The sequence below is a fragment of the Oryctolagus cuniculus genome, chromosome 9 (assembly GCF_051225735.1).
Source record: "Oryctolagus cuniculus isolate XC-2025 breed Fujian yellow rabbit chromosome 9, ASM5122573v1, whole genome shotgun sequence".
NCBI lineage: Eukaryota > Metazoa > Chordata > Mammalia > Lagomorpha > Leporidae > Oryctolagus > Oryctolagus cuniculus.
The window spans coordinates 98,785,088-98,800,837 of NC_142875.1; the positions used below are offsets into that span (position 1 = coordinate 98,785,088).

The 15,750-nt window shown below is 45.1% G+C and overlaps 1 protein-coding gene, 1 long non-coding RNA gene and 1 pseudogene across 4 annotated transcripts in view; 2 read left to right on the forward strand and 1 right to left on the reverse strand.

Moving 5' to 3' along the window:
• Positions 1–262, forward strand: part of LOC103349012 (uncharacterized) — a 34,331-nt gene extending 34,069 nt beyond the window's left edge. For all 3 annotated transcript variants that reach the window (XR_007921228.3, XR_016213439.1, XR_001793726.4), the window contains exon 5: positions 33–262. This is a non-coding gene — a long non-coding RNA (uncharacterized LOC103349012). The remainder of the gene's footprint in view (positions 1–32) is intronic.
• Positions 1–15,750, reverse strand: part of NINJ2 (ninjurin 2) — a 175,441-nt gene that overhangs the window by 145,032 nt on the left and 14,659 nt on the right. The gene's annotated exons all lie outside the window — the stretch shown is intronic.
• On the forward strand, positions 11,378–12,789 carry LOC100354862 (mitochondrial-processing peptidase subunit beta pseudogene; annotated as a pseudogene).

Here is a 15,750-nt window from a genome sequence, read left to right on the forward strand (position 1 = left end):
TTCTAGTCCCGGCTGCTCCACTTCTGATCCAGCTCCATGCTATGGCCTGGGAAAGCAGTGGAAGATGGCCCAAGTCCTTGGGCCCCTGCACCCGAGTGGGAGACCCAGAAGAAGCTCTTGGCTCCTGGCTTCAGATCAGCATAGCTCCAGCTGCTGCAGCCATCTGGGAAGTGAACCATCGGATGGAAGACCTCTCTCTCTGTCTCCTCTCTCTCTATAACTCTGTCTTTCAAATAAATAAAATAAATCTTAAAAAAAAAAAGATTCCCTTCTTTAAAACAGAAAGAAATTATGGAACTAAACAATGCAACACCTGGGAACTTAACCTAGTAGCATAGAATCACAGACATGACACATAGGAAGCACTCAGTAAGTGTCTTTTTGAATTGAATTGCATTACGCTGGCTTGGCAATCCTGACTGAGACCCATTAGATCTCTATGCTGAAAGTAGGGAAAATTTTCTTTGCATACAAGCACAAGTCTGCCTGCCTTGACTTAATCTCCCACAAGGATCTGGATGTCTGATTTGTAAAGTTCATCAAGCCCTTGGAAGAAAAGGTGAAAAGGTAGAGCTTTTAGACACTGGCAAAACAAACATCACTGCTCCCAATGGTTTCCTCCATGGCTGATCCTTTATATTCCGACAGTATTTTCCCTGTACATCTCACTTAGAATCTCAATTAAAGAGCTTTGTGGGGCTGGCACTGTGGCAGAGTGAGTAAAGCTGTTGCCTGTAGTGCTGGCATCCCATATCAGCACCAGTTCGAGTCCTGGCTGCTTCACTTCCGATCCAGCTCTCTGCTACCACCTGGGAAAGCAGTAGAAGATGGCACAAGTCCTTGGGTTCCTGCACCCGTGTGGGAGACCTGGAAAAAGCTCCTGGCTCCTGGTTTTGGATCAGCACAGCTCCATTCTTTGAGGCCAATTGGAGAGTGAACCAGAGGTTGGAAGACATCTCTCTTTCAGTCTCTCTGCCTCTCCTCTCTCTGTGTAACTCTGACTTTCAAATAAATAAATAAATAAATCTTTATTTAAAAAAAGAGCTTTGTGTTTTGTTTCTTGTTTCTGAAGTAGGCAGCTGACTTCTCCTTGTATCATGAATTTCCACAGAGGAGGATCTCAAGATTATCCCACCTTGTCTTCCCACAGTGAGGGATGATACTCAAACTAATTCAGCACAGGCTCTAACTGATTAAGATGGACACAGGTTTAAGCATTTCATATGCCCATACTGGTGTGTACAGCTGAAGACTGGTTCTTCACACAGAAGCCATACAATAAAAAAATTGAGGTGAATATCATCAGTTTAATAGTCCTTTACATGGAAAATAATGACTTTTTTCAGAAGTCAGTGGCTTTCTCTTACCAAAATATGATCACAATAATTTGTTCTTCCATGATTTATATTCTATAGGAGAGTGAAATAATTTTGAAGAACTTTGCAAGAAATAGACACTATGTATCTCCATGGTCCAGCACGGTAGTGACTAGCCATCTATATAAAATTGTACAGTATAGGATGCAGGGCTGGTGTTGTGTGCAGCGGAGTAAGCCATATCCTGCAACATGGGCATCCCTCATGAGCACAGGTTCAAGCCCCAGCTGCTCCTTTTCCAACCTAGCTCCTCTACTAATGTGCCCGGGAAAGCAGCAGAAGATGGTCCAAGTTCACATGGGACACTAGAATGGAGTTTCTGTCTCCTGGCTTTGGCCTGGGCATTAGAGCCATTTGGGGAGTGAACCTGTGGATGGAAGATCTCTCTCTTTTTCTCTGTCCTTCCCTTTTTCTCTGCAACTCTGCCTTTCAAATAAACAAACAAATGTTTTAAAAATATATAAGATGTTAGTTATATTGGAATGTCAATTTTTGAAGCACAATTCTGTAAGTATGTTACATCTAATATTTGGGGCATACTTAAACTATAGAACTATCTGTCAGGGCCAGTGCTGTGTTGTAGTGGGTAAAGCCACAACTGTGGCACCAACATCCCGGAATATGGGGCCAGTTCGAGTCCTGGCTAATCTACTTCCAATGCTATTCCCTGCTAATGAGCTTGGGAAAGCAGTGGAGGATGGCCCAAGTGCTTGGGGCCCTGTACCCACCTGGGAGACCTGGAAGAAGCTCTTGGTTCCTAGCTTCTGACTGGCCCAGCTCTTGCCATTGTGGCCATTTGGGGAGTAAACCAGAGGATGGAAGATCTCACTCTCTGTCTCTCTCCCTCCACCCCACTGTGTAACTCTGCGTTTCAAATTTGAAAGGTAGAGTTACAGAGAGAGGTAGAGACAGAGAGAGAGGTCTTCCATCCGCTGGTTCACTCACCAGATGACCCCAGCAGCTGGAGCTATGCCGATCTGAAGCCAGGAGCTTCTTCCGGGTCTCCCATGTGGATGCAGGGGCCCAAGGACTTGGGCCATCTTCTATTGCTTTCCCAGGCCATAGCAGAGAGCTGGATCGGAAGAGAAGCAGCCGGGACTAGAACCTGTGCCCATATGGGATGCTGGTGCTTCAGGCCAGGGTATTAACCTACTGCGCCACAGTGCCGGCCCCATAATTTTTTTTTTTTAAGAACTATCTAAGCCGGCGCCGCGGCTCAATAGGCTAATTCTCCACCTAGCGGCGCCGGCACATCAGGTTCTAGTCCCAGTCTGGGCGCCGAATTCTGTCCCTGTTGCCCCTCTTCTAGGCCAGCTCTCTGCTGTGGCCTGGGAGTGCAGTGGAGGATGGCCCAAGTGCTTGGGCCCTGCACCCGCATGGGAGACCAGGAGAAGCACCTGGCTCCTGCCTTCAGATCAGCGCGGTGCGCTGGCCGCAGTGCGCCAGCCGCGGCGGCCATTGGAGGGTGAACCAACGGCAAAAGGAAGACCTTTCTCTCTGTCTCTCTCTCTCTCTCACTGTCCACTCTGCCTGTAAAAAAAAACAAAACAAAAAAAAAAAAACTATCTGTTACTTATTTGAAATAGATAATAAACTGGGCATCCTGTACTTTGTTAATTAAATCTAGTAAATTTACACTGGACTATCTAAATGTAAATTAATTACAATGTAATTAAAAGTCTAGAATTCAGGGGCTAGTGCTATGCCATAGTAGACTAAGCTTCTACCTGAGGTGCCAGCATCCAATATGGGTGCCAGTTCCTGTACCCGCTGCTCCTCTTCCAATCCAGCTCTCTGGTTATGGCCTGGGAAGGCAGTGGAAGATGACCCAAGTGCTTGGGCCACAGTACCCATGTGGGAGACCCAGAGGAAATTCCTGGTTCCTGGCTTCAGGATGGAAGACCTTTCTCGCTGTCTCTCCCTCTCTCTGTCTGTAACTCTACCTCTCAAATAAATAAAAAAAAATTTTCAAAAAAAATTTAGAATTTAGTGCTTCAATCTCACTAGCTCCAAGTGTTCAGTAGACACATGTGGCCAATATGAGGGTTTTCAAAATTGTCATGAAAAACACATATTAGGAAAAAAAACTTTCCATCATTTTCAAATTTTTTTGCATCAAAATAAACCTATCTTTTAATTCCACTTCCATACACTTTCTGAAGTTACTGTCCTGAACAGCACCAGCATAGTACAGTTCCATCGTCACAGAAAGTTCCACTGGATGCTGGTTTTGCCAAGCAAAGGACAGAAGGAAAGCTCTGTGTACTTTACAGGTTATAAAAAGTTCTATTTGGTCGGGGGGCAGACCTTGAGCCTAGCAGTTAAGATACCTTCATCCCACATCAGAGTACCTGGGTTTAATCCCCAGCTACAGCTCCTGACTCCAGCTTCCTGCTGGTGTAGACTCTCAGAAGCAGCAGTGATGACTCAAGAAATTGGATTCCTGCCGGCGCCGCAGCTCACTAGGCTAATCCTCCACCTTGCGGCGCCGTCAGGGCGCTGGATTCTGTCCCGGTTGCCCCTCTTCCAGGCCAGCTCTCTGCTGTGGCCCGGGGAAGGCAGTGGAGGATGGCCCAAGTGCTTGGGCCCTGCACCCCATGGGAGACCAGGAGAAGCACCTGGCTCCTGCCATCGGATCAGCGCGGTGCGCCGGCCGCGGCGGCCATTGGAGGGTGAACCAACGGCAAAAAGGAAGACCTTTCTCTCTGTCTCTCTCTCACTGTCCACTCTGCCTGTCAAAAAAAAAAAAAGAAAGAAAGAAAGAAAGAAAGAAAGAAAGAAAGAAAGAAAGAAAGAAAGAAAGAAAGAAAGAAAGAAAGAAAGAAAGAAAGAAATTGGATTCCTGCCACTATATGGGGTCCTAGATTGAGTTCCTGGCTCCCAGGCTGAGCCTGCTGCTGAGGGCATTTGGGAAATGAACCAGCAGATGGGAGTGGTTATCTAACATCTATCTGTCTGTCTGTCTGTATGTATGTATCTCTTTGCCTCTCATATACATTTTTATAAAAAGTATGTTTGGGCCTGGGAAACTACTAGCAAATCCTGGAAGTCACCTCTGACACAACAAAGAAGTCAGTCTCCCTGTCTCTATCTGTTACTGTTACTGAATATGTAGAGTATTTTATTAAACTGTAGAAGGCACCTTTGTACCAATGAAGGAGTTAATATGAAAGAAGCCACTCTTGGGGCTGGCACTGTGGTGCAGCGGGTTAATGCCCTGGCCTGAAGCGCCAGCATCCCACATGGTCGCCGGCTCAAGTCCTGGCTGCTCCACTTCCGATCCAGCTCTCTGCTATGGCCTGGGAAAGCAGTAGAAGATGGCCCCAGTCCTTGGGCCCCTACACCCACGTGGGAGACACAGAAGAAGCTCCTGGCTTTGGATTGGTGCAGCTTCGGCCGTTGTGGCTATCTGGGGGGTGAACCAGTGGATGGAAGACCTCTCTCTCTCTCTCCCTCTCTCTCTCTCCCTCTCCTCTCTCTGTGTAACTCTGGCTTTCAAATAAATAAATAAATCTTTAAAAAAGAAAAAGCTCTTGCAAGTCTACATTTGTGGACATGGCTGTTCTGCTTTTCTTATAGAACGACCAGGAAATAAACTAGCTATCAGATCAGAACAAGTGAAATCTTAAAAGATCCTAAATGAGAAATATATGTATTGCTATTTGACTTATTATCACATACTTTTTAAAATTATTCACTACTCATACTTTTTAAAAATTAAAGTCACAGAGCACCATCAACTAGAATATCTGCTTTATAACCCAAGTCACAGAGGCACTTGGTAAACATCACAGAAGCACTGCCTCTGTTAATTAGCCTTTTGGGAGAAACTGTGTTTTGAATTGCTGCCTGCAGCCCTGGGGGCCTTGTAAGAAACAGGAGCAGATCAAGGGCTAGAAGACACACGTGCCCCAAGTTGGTTTGTATAGATGGTACGGTGAACCTTGAACAGAAACTAGAGAACATGCCAAATGGAACCCACTGAAAAATGTGTGAAGCCTGTGCCAACATCAAACACAGAAATCGTGAAGAAAATGCTTGACGGACTTGATATAAGGTATCAAAAGTTTAAAAAGGCAAAATACAGGCAGAGGACTTCCATCTTAAAATATTGCTGTGTATGAGACATGGTAACAAAATAGCCACTGTATAAGTAAATGTCTATGAAAAAATGTTTTGACTTCTGGACTAATCAAAGAACTGCAAATTAAGGAGTGGGTATAGTGCCCACATCCCATAACAGAATGCCTGGGTTCCAAGTCCTGACTCGTCTCCTGACTCCAGTTTCCTGCTAATGCACACACTAGGAGGCAGCAGGTCCTGGCTCCAATAGTTAGGTCCTTACCACCCTCATGGGAAATGCAGATTGAGCTTCTGGCTCCTGGATTAAACTTAGCACAGCCTTGGCTATTGTATGCATTTGGTAAGTCAGCCAGTAGATGGGTGCACTCTCTCCCTCTCTCTCTCTCGCTCCCTCCCATTCCATCTTTGTCTCTCTACTCTTCAAATAAATTAAATTCATTTACAAATTTTTTAAAAGAATTGCAAATTTAAAAACAAGATATAATATTTTAACTTGCAGTGATGAAAAAAAAGAATCACTGGTATTGGTAACGACGAGAAGAAATGTGCCATATTACACACTGTTAAGAAAATCAAGTGCTGTAAGTTTCCCTAGGGCAAATTGAGACCATTTAAAAAAAGAAAAACCTGCCTAAAACTTTTGACACAACAGTTTCATTTCCAGAAAGTTGTTCCAAGAAAGGACAAATGGCTAAACCTGTGTATACAGTGGTAGTGCAGATGACGTGTGCTTTGTGTCTTTGTTGGGTCAAGTATCGTGTGATACTCTCCTGACCTTAGTGGTGCAAACAAGACATAGACGTGGGATGCATCCACTTCAGGCCACTCCTCCCATGGGATCATCCAAGTCCAAGATGGAAAAGGAGTTCTCTCTTTGTCCTTCAGCATTTCTGGCTTTAAGGGTGAGCCTTCAAAACCTGACAGTGGCCACACCATTCACTAGAATGTGGCCAACATACAGAGATAGAGATGAGGTGGAGAGGTAGAGAGAAAGACAAAGAGAAAGCATTCTGGTGTAATTTTGAGTTGACAGATCCAGTTAACCCAAAGGCCAATGTACTTTCTTCCTTCCCATGGTTAGATTATGTGAGCCAATTAAGGCTGTCTCTCTGGCAAAAAATGGCAAGAGTGTGAACTTACATTTCCAGCCAAGACAGAATATCACAGTGACCACATTTAATCCCAACCCTTCTCCCCTCTAAAAAACAAAAAAAAGCAAAACCTCAGCAAAACATTTTTTAAAAAGATTTATTTACTTGAGGGGCAGAGAGAGGGAGAGACAGAGAGAGAAGTCTTCCATCCACTGGTTCACTCCCCAAATGGCCGCAATGGCCAGAGCTGGGCTAATCCAAAGCCAGGAGCCAAAAGCTTCTTCCAGATCTCCCACGCAGGTGCAGGGGCCCAAGTAATTGGGCCATCTTCTGCTTCTTTCCCAGGCCGTCAGCAGGCAGCTGGGTCAGAAGTGAAGCAGCCAGGACTTGAACTGGAGTCTATATGGGATGCCGGCGCTGCAGGCAGAGGCTTAATCTACTGAGCCAGAGCACTGGCCACAGCAAAACATTTTTTTTTTAAGATTTATTTTATTTATTTGAAAGACAGAGTTACAGAGAGAGGTAGAGACAGAGAGAGAGGTCTTCCATCTGCTGGTTCACTCCCCAGCTGGACATAACGGCCGGAGCTGTGCCAATCCAAAGCCAGGAGCCAGGAGCTTCTTCTGGGTCTCCCACGTGGGTGCAGGGGCCCAAGGACTTGGGCCATCTTCTACTGCTTTCCCAGGCCATAGCAGAGAGCTAGATCGGAAGAGGAGCAGCCGGGACTAGAACCGGCACCCACATGGGATGCCAGTGCTTCAGGCCAGGGCTTTAACCTGCTGTGCCACAGTGCTGGCCCATTGCTTTTTGTTTTTAATGCACACATTTGCATGCATGCACACACACACACACACACACAGAATTTCCACCCACTGATTTACTGCTCAAATGCCCACAACAGTAAGGGCTGGGCCAGGGTGAATCCAGGAGCCAGGAACTCCATCCAGGTCTCCCACGTGGGTGGCAAGGGCCCAAGTACTTGAACCAGTACTTGCTGCCTTCGCAGGGTGAACACCGACTGGAAATCATAATTCACAGGACGTGAGGTTAAGTACTCAGGATGGGCTTGCCTCAGTTGTGGAATAAAATTGGCTCCTGACCCCATGATGCCCTGGTCCTGCTTTACCGCATCTTCAAAAGCAAGACCTCAAAGGATCAAACTGTTTCCAGGTAACTGTGTCTCTGAACAAACTCAAGAATATTTATGAGACTACACAAATATCCAGCCCTAACAAAGCAAATTAATTCACAATGAATGGTATGAAAAATCAAGCATACAAAGAAACAGGAAAATACAACTCCTAATGAGGAATGCAATTAACCAAACTAACAGAAAAACTGGTTACTAGAATCAGCAGGCAAAGTAACCTGTGTTGTTTCATGGTGGTTTAAGATGCTGTCTGCAATGCCAGCATCCTATATCATAGTGCTGATTTGAGCCCGTTATGTTCTGCTCCCAATCCAGCTCCCCGCTAATGTGTCTGGGAAAGGAGCAGAAGATGGCCCAAGTCCTTGGGACCCTGTCACCTGCATTGGAAACCAGGATAGAGTTCCAGGCTCCTGGCTTTGGCCTGGCTCAGCCTCAGCCATTGTAGCCATTTGGGGAGTGAACCAGCAGATGGAAGAGCTCACTTTCTCTCTCTCTCTCTGTAACTCTGCCTTTCAAATAAAAGAAATAAATCTTTAAAAAAAAAAAGAAACTATAATGTCTGAAATGATTACTATATTGGATGGGATCAATGAAATATTATCCATAATATTTTCAGTGTTTACCTATGCCAAATAAACACTGGTCCAAATCTTTGTCTTTTTTATTGTTGAAGAATAAGAGTTCTTTGTGGATTAATGTTCCTTTATACATAGATGATTTGCAAATATTTCCTCTATTCAGTGGGTTTTCTTTTTACTGTTTTAATGATGTGCTTTTTTTTTTATTTGACAGGTAGAGATATAGACAGAGAGAGAGACAGAGAGAAAGGTCTTCCTTCCACTGGTTCACTCCTCAAATGGCCACCACGGCCGGCGCTGCGCCGATCTGAAGCCAGGGGCCAGGTGCCTCTTCCTGGTCTCCCATGCAGGTGCAGGGACCCAAGCACTTGGGCCATCCTCCACTGCCTTCCTGGGCCACAGCAGAGAGCTGGACTGGAAGAGGAGCAACTGGGACTAGAACCCGGTGCCCATATGGGATGCTGGTGCCGCAGGCAGAGGATTAGCCAAGTGAGCCACAGCACCAGCCCCTTAATGATGTGCTTTTAAAAAATTTTTAGGGCCAGTGCTGTGGTACAGCAGGTTAAAGCCCCAGCCTGCAGCATCAGCATCCCATATGGGTGCCAGTTTGAGTCCTGGTTGTTCCATTTCTGATCCAGCTCCCTGCTAATGCACTTGGGAAAGCTGCAGAAGATAGCCCAAGTGCTCGGACCCCTGCATCTATGTGGGAGACCTGAAAGAAGCCCTGGCTCCTGGCTTTGGATCAACTCAGCTCAGGCCATTGTAGCCATTTGGGGCATGAAACAGCAGATGGAAGACCTTTCTCTCTCTCTCCCCCTCTCTCTGTAACTCTCTTTCAAATAAATAAAAATAAATCTTTTAAAAAAGTTAAAAAGTGATACATTGTGGGTTAGTATATAATAGGAGGAGAGAAAACATAGAAAAATCAAATCCAAAGTTCTGATTTTAGCCAGAAAATTTTGTCTCAAAATTCATCCCCCCATTTTTTCACTAAACTTTCGGTATCCTTTAATCTCTCCGTATGAAATATGTAAATAGCTTGAAAGATACACCAAATGAGAAGGGAGGAGAGGACAGCAGAGGGGAGGGGAGGGGAGGAGAGGGTGAAGGAGGGGAGGGGAGGGGAAGAGAAGAAAGGAGAGAGGAGAGGAGGGGAGGAGAGGGGAGCAGAGGAAAGAGGAGAGGAGGAGAGGGGAGGAGAAGGGAGGGGAGGAGAGGGAAGAGGAGGGGAGGAGAGGGGAAGAGAAGGGAGGAGAGGAGAGGGAAAAGGAGAAGAAGAGAGAGGAAGGGAGAGCAGGGGAGGGGAGGAGAGGAGAGGGGAGGGGAGGAGAGGAGAGGGGAGGGGAGGAGAGGAGAGGGGAGGGGAGGAGAAGGGAGGGGAGGAGAGGTGAGAGGAGAGGAGGCGAGGGGAAAGGAGAGGAGAGGAGGGGAGGGGAAAGGAGAGGAGGGGAGGGGAGAGGAGGGGAAAGGAGAAGAGGGGAGAGGGAGAGCAGGGGAGGGGAAAGGAGGAGAGGGGAGAGGAGGGGAGGGGAGAGGAGGGGAGGAGAGAAGAGGGGAAGGGAGAGGGGAGAGCAGAGGGGAGGGGAGGGGAGAGGAGGGGAAGATGGAAGAGGGGAGAGGAGGGGAGAGAAGGGAAGGGGAGGAGAGCAGAAGGGAGAAGGTCTGAAAACTCCACAGGCTTTTATTTGAACCTGAATAATTCAAAGGAGGTGTTATAGTATATTATGATCTTACATCGCTTCTCGGCCTTTTGGCTAGATCAAGTGTAGCATGATCTTATAAGAAATCCTTATCACAGGGAAAGGTAATTCCATACTAGCCCTGGGGGAGTTTTTTTTTTTTTTTAACTCAACAAACATTTTCCAGTTTAAAGTGTAATTATTATTTAACAAGCCTGGCTAGCAGAAGAATGTCAGGATGCTGGGCAAAATCATTTTTGTTTCCTTAGGCCACAGTGTCTTTGTCTATTTTTAAAAAGGGGGTGGAGTTGGAAATAGGACTAGATTATCTCTGAGGACTCTTCCAGAGTCTTCTGAGATCCTGAGTTAACATTCTATTTAAATATGTTCTCCCTGATCTGTGATAACTGATAGAGCACCTAAAAAGGTAATCTACACAAGTAAAATTGACACTTTTAGATGCAACGACTTTGAACAGCCCTTGTCTCCACTGTTGAGGAACAGTTTTTTTCCCCCATACTATTTGTTGAACTGTTACTTAGTATAGAGTGAATCATATGTGTATAAAGTTAATTGAAAATAGATCTTAGTGGGGCTGGCGCTGTGGCGCAGTAGGTTAATCTTCCGCCTGAGCCGCCGGCAGCCCATATGGATGCTGGTTCTAGTCCTGGCTGCTCCTCTTCCAATCCAGCTCTCTGCTATGGCCTGGGAAGTCAGTAGAAGATGGCTTAAGTCCTTGGGCCCCTGCACCCATGTGGGAGACCAGAAGAAGCTCCTGGATGCTGGCTCCTGGCTTCGGATCGGCGCAGCTCTGGCAGTTGTGGCCATTTGGGGAATGAACCAGCAGATGGAAGACCTTCCTCTCTGTCTCTCCCTCTCACTGTCTGTAACTCTACCTCTCAAAATAAATAAAATCTTTAAAAAAAGAAAAATAGATCTTAGTAAAAAAAAGAATAGGAAAAGGAGAGGGAGGAGGAAGAGGGGTGGGAGGGTGGGTATGGTGGGAAGAATCACCATGTTCCTAAAGTTTTACTTATGAAATGCATGAAATTTTAATTTCTTAAATAAAAGACTTCTGGAAAAAAAACACGTTGTATTTAAGTCATTTATCTTTTGAGAAAGGTGCTATTTTATATGCTTCATTAAATATAACTTTAAAAAAACCCACACAAGGTAGATAAAAAACACTTTTCACTTTTAAAACCTTTATTTATTTGTGTTCATCTACTTAAAAGGAAGAATGACAGAGAGAGAGAGAAGGAGAGAGATCATCCTTCTGCTGGTTCACTCCCCCTATATGGCTCCAACAGCCAGGGCTGTAGCAGGCTGAAGCCAGGAGCTGGAACTCCACCTAGGTCTCTCATGTAGGATGCAGGAACCCAAATACCTGAGCCATTTGGTGATGCCCCTAGCAGACACGGTGGCTCGAGGGGCCACTCTGGAGGTTCACCCAGAAGCTCTGGGTCCTGGCTTTGCAGGATGGCCATTACATTTTGGAGGGAACAGATGGAGAAGTACACAGGCTGCTACACAGGATGTTCTGAATGTTCCTGAAACTCAAGTAACGTGTCTGGAAAATGGACTCTCAGTGGCCTCTGAAGCCTCGGGGCTGTCCACATGCACCACTGGGCTGTGGATTGACACTGGAAGTCATTATGCAAATAAGAAGAATAATGGAAAAGCCCACTTTCTGGAGCACATGGTTTTCAAGGGCACCAAAAAGAGATCCCAGTTAGATCTGGAACTTGAGATTGAAAACAGCGGTGCCCATGGCAATGCCTGTCCCTCCAGACAGCAGACTGTGTATTATGCCAAAGCATTCACCAACGATTTACCAAGATCTGTAGAAATCCTTGCTGATATAATACAGAACAGCACGTTGGGAGAAGCAGATTGAACATGAGCCTGGAGTAATCCTGAGAGGGATGCAAGAAGTTGAAACTAATTTACAAGAAGTTGTTTTGATTGTCTTCATGCCACAGCTTGGATGGACACTTTTGGGACTGAGAATATCAAGACTATCGATCATGAAGACTTAGTGGATTACATCCCCACCCATTATATGGGGCCGAGAGTAGTGCTTGCTGCTGCTGGAGGTGTTTCCCATGATGACCTGCTTGAGTTAGCAACCTTTCATTTTGGTGACTCTTCGGGCACACACAGAGGAGATGTACCAGCTCTGCTCCTGCAAATTCACAGGAGGTGAGATTCGAGTGACAGAAGACAAGATGCCTTTGGCACAACTTGCCACAGCTGTTGAAGCTGTTGGTTGAGTACATCCAGATGCAATCTGTTTCATGGTTGCAAACACAGTGATTGGCTGGCAACTGGGATCATTCTTTTGGAAGAGGAATGAATTTATCCAGCAAGCTGGCTCAGCTCACCTGTCATGGCACCCTCTGCCATAGCTTCTAGTCCTTCAATACTTCTTACACTGACACAGGACTGTGGGGACTGTATACGGTTTGTGAACCAGCCACAGTTGCAGACATGCTACGTGTTGTTCAAAAAGAATGAATGTGATTCTGTACAAGTGTCACTGAAAGTGAAGTTGCACGAGCCAAAAATCTTCTGCAAACAAACGTGCTTCTGCAGCTTGATGGTTCAACTCCAACTTGTGAAGATATTGGTAGGCAAATGTTATGCTAGAGTAGAACAATTCCTATCCCTGAGCTTGAAGCAAGAATTAATGCTGTGAATGCTGAGACAGTTCGAGAAGATTGTGCCAGATATATTTATGATAAGAGTCCAGCTATTGTTGTTGTTGGTCCCATTGAACAATTACCAGATTTTAACCAGATTCTCAGTAACATGTGCTGGTTTCGTGATTAAAATACTCCTAAATCAAGACATTTTGAACATATCTAGAAAAAGATTCGCAAATTTTATCAATCCCTAAAGAAAAAACAATTATTATCTCACAAAAGACTACCACCCTGAGGAAAAAAAATCCCAGTTGCATTAGCAGGAAGCTGGATCTGGAAACAGATTACCCAGACTCAACCCTAGGCACTCTGCTATGGGATGCGGGTGTCCCAAGGGCTTAACCCGCTGCACCACAATACCTGCACCTCTTTTCATTCTTAAGAGTATCTGGGGATGGGTGGGAGGAGTGCTTAGGAATCTACCCAACAATGATAAAAATCAGGGTATGACAGACTTCTAGAGTTGAAAGGGTCCTTAGTGGTCATTCACTACAACATTCTGCCCAGCGTGAAAATAGCCCTTAGTATCACTGACCCATACTGAGTTTCTGTCTGAACATTTCTTGAGACAAGGGGTTTACTGGCTCATAGAACAATGGAATCCAATTTAGGGCAACTTTAATTATTAGCAAGTTCTTGCTTACATTAAGCTGAAATCTGTCTCCTTGTAACTTCCATCCTTCTGCCCTTTGGAGCCACACAGAATAAATCTAATCCATATGCACACACAAGCCCATCAGATATTTGAGGAATTTTGTTATCATGTTCCCAACACAAATTTTCTCATCCATGCTTTGTTTCCTGTGTTCCAACTGTTTTCATAGGATATGGTTTATAAGCCTTTTGTCCTCCTGGGCCCCAATAGTTGACACCTGCTTTATTAATTTCTTATTTTAAAATAATGCTCAGAACAAACACACTTTAGATTAGTGGGTCTTAAGTTCATTTTTTTTTCTCTTTTTCTGGAGGAGAAGGGATCAAACACACCTTTGGGAAGAAGTCATGAAAGCTGCATACCCTTTCCCTAAATGAATGTAGACACAAAAGTCTTCATTTGCTTAGCTCTGTTCAGTGAATTAGACCCAGTCATTAGATGTATTTGTAGATTGTGTTACCTTAACAGTTGATAAAATCTAAGGTTTCTTTTATCCCAGGTTTATTTTTTTTATATTTAGATCATGGATTTTGGCAAATGATGGTCTCCCTCTCTTTCTCTCCCCCCCCCTTCTTTTACTTTCTTTCTTGCTGATAATGAAATATCTACAAAGCTTACTTGTACAGCTGATTATTTACATCTAAGCTTAAGATCTTTAGATTAATCTTCTAAAATTTTATTTTCACCATGTAGCTCATTAATCAAGCTTGTCCAGATAGTTTTAAACCTTGGTTTGTTAGTCATGGAATTAACCAACCATCCTTCCAAGGCTGTCATCTGGAAGCTTAGTGTTTCTTAGAGTGTTTGTCAAAGTCATTGATTAAAATATTGAACAGAACAGATCAAGGACAGTTTTGTGGCATGCTCCTGAGGATTTCTATCCCATAGAATAGCTGCATTCTTGATATCTTCCAGCTCCCATTTTTCCATCTTACTTGCAACAACATCCTAAAAGACTTTGTAATAAATTTTGATAGAAATAAAGGAAGAAGGGCCAGTGTTGCGGTACAGTGGGTTCAGTTGCCGCTTGGGACACTTGCATCCCATATCAGAGAGTATGTTCAAGTCCTAGCTACTTGGCTTCTGATCCCTGGCTCCTGGCTTCAACCTGGCCCATCCCCAGCTGTTACTGGCATTTGAGGAGTGAACAAGTGGGTTGGAAGATCTCTGTTGTCTCCTCCTCTGTGTCATTCTGCCTTTCAAATAAATAAATAAATCTTTTTCTAAAAACAAAACAGGCCGGCGCCGCGGCTCACTCTAGGCTAATCCTCCACCTGCAGCACCGGCACACTGGGTTCTAGTCCCGGTCGGGGTGCCGGATTCTGTCCCGGTTGTCCCTCTTCCAGTCCAGCTCTCTGCTGTGGCCAGGGAGTGCAGTGGAGGATGGCCCAAGTGCTTGGGCCCTGCACCCCATGGAAGACCAGGAGAAGCACCTGGCTCCTGGCTTCGGATCAGCATGGTGTGCCAGCCGCAGCGCGCCAGCCTCAGCGTCCATTGGGGAGTGAACCAATGGAAAAAGGAAGACCTTTCTCTCTGTCTCTCTCTGTCACTGTCCACTCTGCCTGTCAAAAAAATAAAAAAAATTTAAAAACAAAACAAAAAAGGACACTGTCATATAGCATTTTTGTTTGGATTCCGTAGGTTAGTATTCCTATCAGATCAGGAAATGGAGATTGAACAAGGAGTTTTAGGGTTGGTACTTAGTTATCATTTTGTGTAACAGTCATGCTCTTAGGAGGATCTGTGCAACTTGTACCTCCATAATTCCTAATACTTCCACAGAGCTTGCTACTGGTCAGACTGTCCAGCTGACTTACATCCACTTAGTCATTTAACCTAACAACCTGAGGAGGTGGGTCTTGTTATCATCCCTGCCTTACAGATAAGGGTAAAGGCTGAGGGAGGTTAAGACACTCAGGGAAGTTAAATAAATAGCTGCTAAGTGACAGAGCCAGAGTTTGAACCCAGATAGTTTGTCTGGAGAATTCATGACATATCCAGACTTGCATTTTTCAAGCCCCGGTTCAGCGTAAGGAATACTCAAGCTTTGATAATCATCTGCAAACTCGGTTGCCTCTCTCAGGATTGCTACCCAGATTCCAAGAGAATGAACACAGCATGGGCTTGCTATCTGTCCAGAACAACATGTTTTAACCCAGGCATCTTTCTTTCCAATCAGTAAATAAGAGGGGGAAATCCACGAGACCCACTAGGGCCTGACGCCTGGGATCTGGATGCTGGCTTTATGTGGACATATGGGGACATACTCACCAAGTTTAGTCTCTAGCTGGGTGACTCTGGAGCCAAATTCTTCCCCTTTCTTCCTTCTTTTTTTAAGATTTTATTTATTTATTTGAGAGGTAGAGTTACAGACAGTGAGAGGGAGAGACGGAGAGAGAGAAAGAGGTCCTCCATCTGATGGTTCACTCCCCA